Source organism: Triticum dicoccoides, chromosome 1A (assembly GCF_002162155.2).
Source record: "Triticum dicoccoides isolate Atlit2015 ecotype Zavitan chromosome 1A, WEW_v2.0, whole genome shotgun sequence".
NCBI lineage: Eukaryota > Viridiplantae > Streptophyta > Magnoliopsida > Poales > Poaceae > Triticum > Triticum dicoccoides.
The window spans coordinates 74,470,999-74,480,923 of NC_041380.1; the positions used below are offsets into that span (position 1 = coordinate 74,470,999).

General features: G+C 45.2%; 1 long non-coding RNA gene across 1 annotated transcript; it reads right to left on the minus strand.

The window, feature by feature from the left end:
* Positions 1–1,467: 1,467 nt before the first annotated feature.
* LOC119367583 lies at positions 1,468–9,353 on the minus strand. Its single transcript, XR_005176365.1, has 3 exons — positions 9,330–9,353; positions 9,050–9,092; positions 1,468–1,580 (listed from the first exon to the last, which is right to left on the minus strand). It is a non-coding gene; the product is annotated as an uncharacterized LOC119367583 (long non-coding RNA).
* Between the last annotated feature and the right edge of the window lie 572 nt (positions 9,354–9,925).

The following is a 9,925-nucleotide window of genomic DNA, read 5'->3' on the forward strand; positions in this document are numbered from 1 at the left end:
CTGCAGCAAGGAAGCATAACTTTACCTTGTCGATGTTGTAATTTATCAGAAAGTCAACAAAAGCAGAAACTTCAATCTCAACACCCATTTGACAAAATTGCAGTGACAAGTTCTTCACCAAGATCTCTATAACAGGCCCATGACTGCTCCACTGTCAAGAAAGCATTACCAAAAAGCAGAATTAGCCAAATGTTGAAGCTGAAAAAGAGGATACGCCAATCAATATATTTGAGTACCAAAAAAAGGACATGTAGACATAAAACAAATGTTGTCTGATTAATTAAAAAATGGATGATTTTTTTGTTAGGTACAAAGTAAACTTCAAAGTCATCTTACAGATTTAGTTGCAAGGTTGACCAAGCAAAGGGAATGATCCATTACTGCTGAAGGTACATAATAGTGTTTGGATGGTACCAGCTAATGTTTCACTCTGTGATATTTTTTACATTACTCAACTCGCTTCAATACTTCATAGTGCTCCTTTCTTAAAAGCAATATATCTTTATCTCAACATTACCATAGAAAATATCCTATCAAAACATGCTCGGCACATATCGGAAACCACACATATATCTTTATTTGATCATGGAAAAAGATGAAACACACATGAGCATGTAGTTAAGTGAGTTATATAGATGTGAACATATCAAATACTTGTTTTCATGAATATCTTGAAGTATCACAGATTCACAGTCCTATACTTCTTTTTGCTGGAAATCAGTCCTATACTAAAAGGCTAATCTACAAATAAGTACATAAATTATTTCTTTCTTATACATCATATCAATGTACAGAATCCCAGCTTGCAAATAAGAATCCTCAGATATGTGCATTGATCTTTTTTGCTGTTATTATCCTAGTAGGAGGCCTCTATCTCATCTTTTACTGTTCATTTATACTTCAATGTAAAATACACGACATTGATCTTCATATATATACATGTCAATAATTATTTTTGGTCGAAAGTAGCATAATCTAAATGGTTGTTGGGCTATTCCGCTGGATTAGTATAAATTTAGGTGATGACATACAGTCAAATATCATAAACTATGTACTGTCATATTCACATTTATATTTTGCTAATGCCCACTACAAAAAACAAATTGTAACTCGCTAGTCTAAGCGATGTTGGTTCTTCTGTAAACATCTCTACCTTTTACATGGTTGTCCTTCATCTGTTCTGATTAAAACTGAACAAGATTGCTTTCTCCTCGTCAGACTGAAGCTCGTCCATTCATTTTCGTCCAAGCTAAAGATAACCTGCAAATAAGAAACAACAGACAACTACAGAATCTGTTAGAGCCCAAATTAGTTAATCAAATTTTAAAAGATCGGCAACTACCAATGTGACACTAATTTACTGTCAGGCAGGTTACATTCAACGAAAATGAATCTGGCCTTTAGTCGCTGGCCACATGGGGGTCCTGGCCTCATGGGGCACAACTTTTTGAGATTCTTGTGCTTAAACCCTGTCTGCAACCAGCAGCCATAGCCAGGAGGATCCATGACTCATCTCCGCCTTTTTGGCCTACGCATGTCGAGGGTGGAGAAGACTGAGAAGCAAGTGATATTAAATCCCGCTATCCATGAAGCATATCAACATACACATCACAATGGGTAGGGATAATGAATAGAAAACTATAGAAGCTAAAACAAATTGTAGAATTTCAAATGGGATACCACATGCATCGAACCGCAAATAGCAAGAAACCAAAGCAGACCCCCGCCTCCTAAACAAGAGTTTCAATAAACTTAAACTGTCATCCTATCAACTAATCTATACAGACAAGAACCTTCCGAAATGTCAGCCTCTCAGCCAAGATCATGATGATATTCAGACCTTCACCAAAAGGAAGTAACTTCATCAGTTGTGACCTATGACACATATATTTCAAAATCAAAACCAAAAGAAGTAACTTCATGAGTTGTGACCTATGAGCAAGTATATATCTGAATAGCAGCTGAAAAGAAGTCAATCTCTGAAGGTTCTTGCCATATGTATGCCGGCTAGACATCTTTGCTTCAAGCAAATCTTTTAGTGCTTTTATGTTTATGCATCTCAAATTATTTCCATTTGCATCCCTTCTTTTGCTAGTTAATACAAACACCTAACTAAAATACATTTGGAAAGGTCTAGAGAGATCTCAGGAGAAATTCAATGATATTAGCACAAAGTTATGCATAGAGGCACCTGTTTGTCACATGCAATTCTTATTACATCAAGTCCTTCATCCAGCGCAGCAAGATGGATCCATGTCCATAATTGGCGTTGTAATTGTTGGATTATGGATGGGCTTAGGCCCATATAAGACACTAATCCCTGGTTAATCTCTAAGGCCCGTGCATGTGTACGGCAAGTGGTGGGAAGTGTGAGAAGTTTAGTCCCATACTGCTACAGTAAGAAGAGTGAGACCTCTTTATAAGGGCTGCTCTACCACTTGTTATTGGGAGCTTGGGAATAGAAGTTGTACACGCGCGCTCCTCCTCCTCTGCCGTCGCGCCGCGCCGCGCCGCGCCACTCCACGCCTCGTCACGACGCGCGCGCGCCGCGGGTTGTGGGAACGAGCCGAAGCTTATTTTTGCCGCTCGGGAATGGTTAATTGATTGTTAATTAATTAACGAGTCGCTTACGGAAGCGCCACTGTCCCAGACGTTGGACCGTGGGCTGTTCGCGGACTCGGTCGTGGGCCTGGCCCAGGCCCATCTACTCACTCCCTCTCGTACAACCCTAGCCGTCAGCTACTGTTCCTCTCTCTGTGTTGCTTCCGGCGATCCCATCCTGACGACCGCGTGCACGGTTGGTCGGGAGAGCAGGTGCCTCCGGAACCCTATCGTTCGAGATCCTGCCCGGGAGAACGGCAATAAGGTTTTTGGGGAGTGTCTCGACGCGACTGCTCCCGGTCCGTCCCCAACTTCGTCTGCCTCTGCTTCCACTACTTCCCCTGCATTAACACCATGGCCGACGACGCCGCCTCCAAGAAGAAGGCCACGGACGACGCCGAGGCTGCTGCTGCCGCCGCCGCGTTGGCCTGGCCAACCGGAGGGTATGATCTGTTCATCCCTCGTTTACTTGTACTTATGCTAGCCGTATATGTGCTACTCATAGATGGTTCAATTCTATGTTCTGTACGTGCTAGTATGCTTAGGTAATCGCTATGAGATGCATACCTTTTATGCCATGCTTACTGTTTACTCATGGATAAGTCTAATCGGAAAAGTGCTAATATTTCCAACAATCCAAAAACCTTATTTTAGGCACTTTTCGATTCAAGGCTTTGTTGCTACTCTGAAACCGGAAAAGTTTACCGGGACGCATTTTAAGCGTTGGCAGACTAGGACCACCTTGTGGTTCACAGCGATGAACGTATTCTGGGTTGGTGGTGTGTCCCTCACAGAAACGATTGCTCCTGAACAGGAGAAGGCGTTTAGGGAGGCAACCACAATCTTTTCTGGGAGCAGTCCTGAGTGTGATTGGAGACAAGTTGGTTGACGCCTATATTCATATGGGTGTTGCCAAAAACTTGTGGGATGCGCTCGAAGTCAAATTCGGCGCAACTGATGCTAGCAGTGAGCTGTATGCCACGGAGCAGTTCCTTGATTACAGGGTGATTGATAACCGTTCTGTATTGGACCAGGCTCATGAGATACAGTGCATTGCTAAGGAGCTGGAGCTCCTGAAGTGTGAGTTACCGGACAAGTTTGTCGTGGGTTGCATTATTGCAAAACTCCCTCCTAGTTGGAGGAACTTTGCTACTTCTCTCAAGCACTTGAGACGTGAATTCTCTATTGAGGATGTCATTGGTCATCTCAGTGTTGAGCAGAACTCGAGAGCGAAGGACTCACATGTGAAAGGGGCAGAGGGTTCTTCTAGCGCCAATGTGGTGCAGAAGAACTTCCACAAGTTCAAGGGAAAGAACTCTGTCCAGCAGAATACTACCTTTAAGAAGAAGGTAAGAAGAAAGACAAAAGGAGAGATGGGTGCTTTACTTGTGGTTCAGATGAACATTGGGCAAACAAGTTCCCAAACAAGTACAAGAAGCCAGCACAGGACTCCAAGTCTGTGAATGTCACTCTGAGCAACAACGATGTGGCATCTGGGTATGGTAATCTGTTTACCATACTTTCAGTTTGTCAGTCCACCGATTGGTGGATTGACACTGGGGCCAATATTCATGTGTGTGCTGATGTGTCTTTGTTTTCTTCCTACCAGGTCGCACGAGATTGTTTTGTCCTGATGGGGAATGGCTCGCATGCTTCTGTTCATGGTGTTGGCATGGTAGATCTGAAGTTTACTTCAGGAAAGATCGTGCAACTGAAGAACGTGCAGCATGTCCCCGCCATAAAGAAGAAACTCGTTAGTGGCTCCCTTCTATGTAAAGAAGGGTTTAAGTTAGTATTTGAGTCTAACAAAGTAGTCGTATCTCGGTATGGACTATTTGTTGGAAAAGGATATGATTGTGGTGGTTTGTTTCGCCTTTCCTTGGAGGATTTCTGTAACAAAGTCGTGAACCAAATTCATTCTAATGTGAACGAATCTGAGGTTTGGCACTCACGTCTTTGTCACATAAATTTCGGTTGTATGACACGGCTAGCTAAAATGGATTTAATCCCGAGTTTCACTTTAGCCAAAGGCTCTAAGTGCCATGCATGTGTGCAAGCTAAGCAACCTCGTAAGCCTCACAAGCCTGCGAAGGAGAGACACCTGGCACCTCTAGAGCTCATACATTCAGATCTCTATGAGATGAATGGTATGTTGACTAAAGGTGGAAAGAAATACTTCATGACTCTGATTGATGATTCCACTAGATTCTGCTATGTGTATTTGTTAAATACTAAGGATGAGGCTCTACAATACTTTAAAGTCTATAAGGCTGAAGTTGAGAACCAACTTGAGAAGAAAATAAAACGACTCCGGTCTGATCGTGGTGGAGAGTACTTTTCTAATGAGTTTGATTTATTTTGTGTGGAACATGGCATTATTCATGAGAGGACGCCTCCCTACTCACCCCAGTCAAACGGGGTTGCTGAACGGAAAAACTGTACTCTAACTGATTTGGTTAACGCCATGTTAGATACATCGGGTTTATCCAAGGCATGGTGGGGGAGGTTGTATTGACATCTTGTCATGTCCCGAATAGAGTTCCCACAAAGGATAATGAGACTACTCCCTATGAGCAATGGGAAAATAAAAGAACTACACTCTCTTACTTGCGCACTTGGGGCTGTTTGGCGAAAGTCAATGTGCCGATAATCAAAAGGCGCAAGTTGGGACCGAAGACCGTGGACTGTGTTTTTCTTGGCTATGCCAAGCATAGCGTTGGCTATAGATTTCTAGTGGTGAAATCTGAGGTACCTGACCAGAAGGTCGGTACAATTATAGAGTCTAGGGATGCTACATTCTTTGAGGATATTTTCCCCATGAGAGATATGCAAAGCGTTTCTAGACTGGAATCTGATGAGACTCCTGAACCTGCTATTCCGATGGAATACTATGAACATAAAAGTGATGAGAGTTCCACAGAGGATGACGAGGAAGTTCCTGTTAGGAGCAAGAGACATAGGACTGCAAAGTCCTTTGGTGATGATTTCCTCGTGTACCTTGTGGATGATGATACTCCCAGTACCATTTCAGAAGCTTATGCATCTCCGGATGCTGACTACTGGAAGGATGCGGTCCGTAGTGAGATGGATTCCATCTTGGCTAACGGGACATGGGAGATCACTGATCGTCCTTATGGTTTTCGACCATTAGGATGTAAGTGGGTGTTCAAAAGGAAGCTTAGGCCCGATGGTACTGTTGAGAAGTACAAGGCTAGGCTTGTGGCCAAGGGTTATACCCAGAAAAAAGAAGAGGATTTCTTTGACACTTATTCACCTGTGGCTAGACTGACAACCATTCGAGTGTTGCTCGCTTTGGCTGCCTCGCATGGTCTTCTCGTTCATCAGATGGACGTTAAGACGGCTTTCCTTAACGGAGAGCTAGACGAGGAAATTTACATGCAACAGCCGGATGGCTTTGTAGTAAATGGTCAGGAAAGAATGGTGTGTAAGCTAGTGAAATCTTTGTATGGCCTCAAACAAGCGCCTAAGCAATGGCATGAGAAGTTCAACACTACTCTGACATCTGCTGGCTTTGTTGTGAACGAAGCTGACAAATGTGTATACTATCGCTATGGTGGGGGCAAAGGAGTTATACTGTGTCTGTATGTCGATGACATACTGATATTTGGGACCCACCTCAAGGTCATTGAGGAGGTCAAGTCTTTTCTATCTCAACAACTTTGAGATGAAGGACCTGGGTGTGGCTGATGTTATCCTGAACATCAAGCTACTGAGAAATTCTGAGGATGGAATTGCACTTTTGCAATCCCACTATGTTGAGAAGATTTTGAGCCGTTTTGGATATTCGAACTGCAAACCTTCTGCAACACCATATGATCCTAGCGTGTGGATTCGAAAATTCGAAGGCACAGCTGTAGATCAATTGAGATATTCTCAAGTGGTTGGTTCACTGATGTACCTAGCATGTGCTACTCGTCCTGACATCTCATTTGTTGTGTGCAAACTGAGCCGGTTTGTTTCCAATCCGGGAGATGTGCATTGGCATACTGTTGAGCGAGTGATGCATTATTTGCAAGGTACTGCGAACTATGGAATTCACTATTCTGGGTACCCGACGATACTTGAGGGGTATAGTGATTCGAATTGGATATCTGATGCTGATGAGATGAAAGCCACAAGTGGACATGTCTTCACACTTGGTGGTGGTGTTGTTTCCTAGAAGTCTTGCGAGCAGACGATCTTAACCAGATCGACTATGGAAGCAGAACTCACAGCATTAGACACATCATGCGTCGAAGCAGAATGGCTTCGAGAGCTTTTGATGGATTTGCCGGTGGTTGATAAACCAGTGTCGGCTGTCCTTATGAACTGTGACAATCAAACAGTGATTGCCAAGGCTAAGAGTTCAAAGGACAACATGAAATCCACAAAGCACATAAGAAGAAGATTGAAATCTGTCAGAAAATCAAGAAACTCCGGAGTAATAGCGTTGGATTATATCCAAACGGCTAAGAATCTAGCAGACCCTTTTACGAAAGGGCTATCACGGATTGTGATAGAAAATGCATCGAGGGAGATGGGTATGAGACTCCATGGGGGTAACCCAACCTATGTGATCGGAGATCCCGTGAATTAGGACCTGGGAAAACAATCCAGCGGTCAACTGAGGAGGGTATCCTTAATAAATCCACTCCGTTGGAGATGCAGTAATACTCTCAATTCTGTAAGGCAGGCTGACTTTTGTCTTAATGTGTTCCAAAGCTTATGTAAGCAAGATGCTAACCTACAGAGCATTCTTTGGAGGAACACACCTATGTGAGTCCGACTGCTAGTCACAGTCTATGAAATTGGGTAATCTCTAGTAAGCTCATGAGAAGGTACGGAGTATGACTAATAGGCTCCACCCGTGGGGTTTAGCCTTCGGCAGCCATGTATCAGCTGACAATAGGCGAAACTTCTGCACGCCAAACTGACAATTCAAGGCATAGTCCATTGTTCAGTTGTGAAGAAGTCTAATCATGTTGCTCTAGGTGGAAGTTCAACTTAACAGTCTCCACTGAAAATTCTGGTATATCAAACATTGTTTGGAACAGTTGACAAACTTATGTGCCTCCAGATCTGGAGGGGGATTGTAGGATTATGGATGGGCTTAGGCCCATATAAGACACTAATCCCTGGTTAATCTCTAAGGCCCATGCATGTGTACGGCAAGTGGTGGGAAGTGTGAGAAGTTTAGTCCCATACTGCTACAGTAAGAAGATTGAGACCTCTTTACAAGGGCTGCTCTACCACTTGCTATTGGGAGCTTGGGAATAGGAGTTGTACACGTGTGCTCCTCCTCCGTCGCCCGCCTCGCCTCGCCATGCCACGCCACGCCTTGTCACGACGCGCGCGCGTGCCGCGGGTTGCGAGTTGCGGGAATGAGCCAAGCCGAAGCTTATTTTTGCCGCTCAGGAATGGTTAATTAATTGTTAATTAATTAATGAGTCGCTTACGGAAGCGCCACTGTCCGAGACGTTGGACCGTGGGCTGTTCGCGGACTCGGTCGTGGGCCTGGCCCAGGCCCATCTACCTGACGGCCTATATAAGAAGGCACTGGCCAGTGGAGTGAACCCTAACTCAGTTCACTCACTCCCTCTCGTACAACCCTAGCCGTCAGCTACTATTCCTCTCTCTGTGCTGCTTCCGGCGATCCCATCCCGACAACCGCGTGCACGGTTGGTCGGGAGAGCAGGTGCCTCCGGAACCCTGTCGTTCGAGATCATGCCCGGGAGAACGGCAATAAGGTTTTTGGGGAGCGTCTCGACGCGACTGCTCCCGGTCCGTCCCCAACTTCGTCTGCCTCTGCTTCCACTACTTCCCCTGCATCGACACCATGGCCGACGACACCGCCTCCAAGAAGAAGGCCACGGACGACGCCGAGGCTGCTGCTGCCGCCGCCGCGTTGGCCTGGCCAACTGGAGGGTATGATCTGTTCATCCCTTGTTTACTCGTACTTATGCTAGTCGTATATGTGCTGCTCATAGATGGTTCAATTCTATGTTTTGTACGTGCTAGTATGCTTAGGTATCGCTATGAGATGCATACCTTTTATGCCATGCTTATTATTTACTCGTGGATAAGTCTAATCGGAAAAGTGCTAATATTTCCAACAGTAATGAACTGCAGTTTCTTTCAAAAACTTACTTTGAGAATTGGACAAATATGCTTCTGTGTACAACAAAAAGAGTGAGTGCGGGGGCCATCGAGTTACCACGGCCTCCAAAACTGGTATAACAACGGAAACAAGCATACACATCCTGCTCACACGCATACACGAAATATAAGCAGCACGAGAAAGAACAACACACAACGCCCGACCATATCCAGAACATTTAAGCGATCAGCACGACATACAGATATTTAAAAGATCACCAAGGCAGACAACATGACACAGAAGATACTGAAAGTAAAACACACACATGTAGTAGAAAGGAAAGAAGAAAACCTTGATGAGTCGAACGACGCAGCGACAGAAGAGATCGTACAACCTGCAAAATACACAAAAAACAACCGGTCAGAGCACAACGACACATAGGCATGCAATGAACACTCAGAATGGCCTATTTACTCGGGGCAGCAAGCAGAAGCACGTTGGGTAAGCGGCAGGATGGACGAGAAGAAGAAGTGCCAACGACAGGAGAAGTAGGCTGAATGATAGAACAAGCGTCAGCACACACGCATTTCATCAAACATTCTATAGGCAAGCACAAGAGGAGTGGACTAACCTCAATGAGAAGGAGAGACGGACCCAGGGCTCGACGCAAACGACAACACTGCGCATGAATGAAACGAAGGCAAACATGAGAAATTAGCAGGACGAATCCAAAACAGCGGCAAAGAATATTCGAACCAGAGAAGGACGAACCTCAACCAGCGGCAACCATCGAGCAGAGGAGGCCCATCGGAATAGAGCATGGGGCTGCCGCATCTCGGCCACCATGCATGCGGCACGGCGAGGCAAAATATCCCGGTCCATCTCTCCTTTCCCGTCACAGTTTCATTCATCTTTTAGGTGACTAACATGATTAGCACATCAACCGAGAAAATAAGAGGAACGATGAACATCGCATGGAAAAAACAAGAATGATAAACATCACCTGAATAGGAGACGAGGTAGATCAATTGGGCTATTTGTCCTCGGCCGCCAGCGGCGTGGTCGGAGGGCGATTCTTCTCCTCTTCCATCTCGTTCTCCTCCCAGTCGGCAGCGGCATCCCGGAGATTTTGTCGACCACGAGCACGGCGCGGAACAGCTCATCGTGGCGGGAGGCAGCGGGGCCGAGGCCGGCGGCGGCCGCCTGGACGAGGCCCTTGGCTCGGTC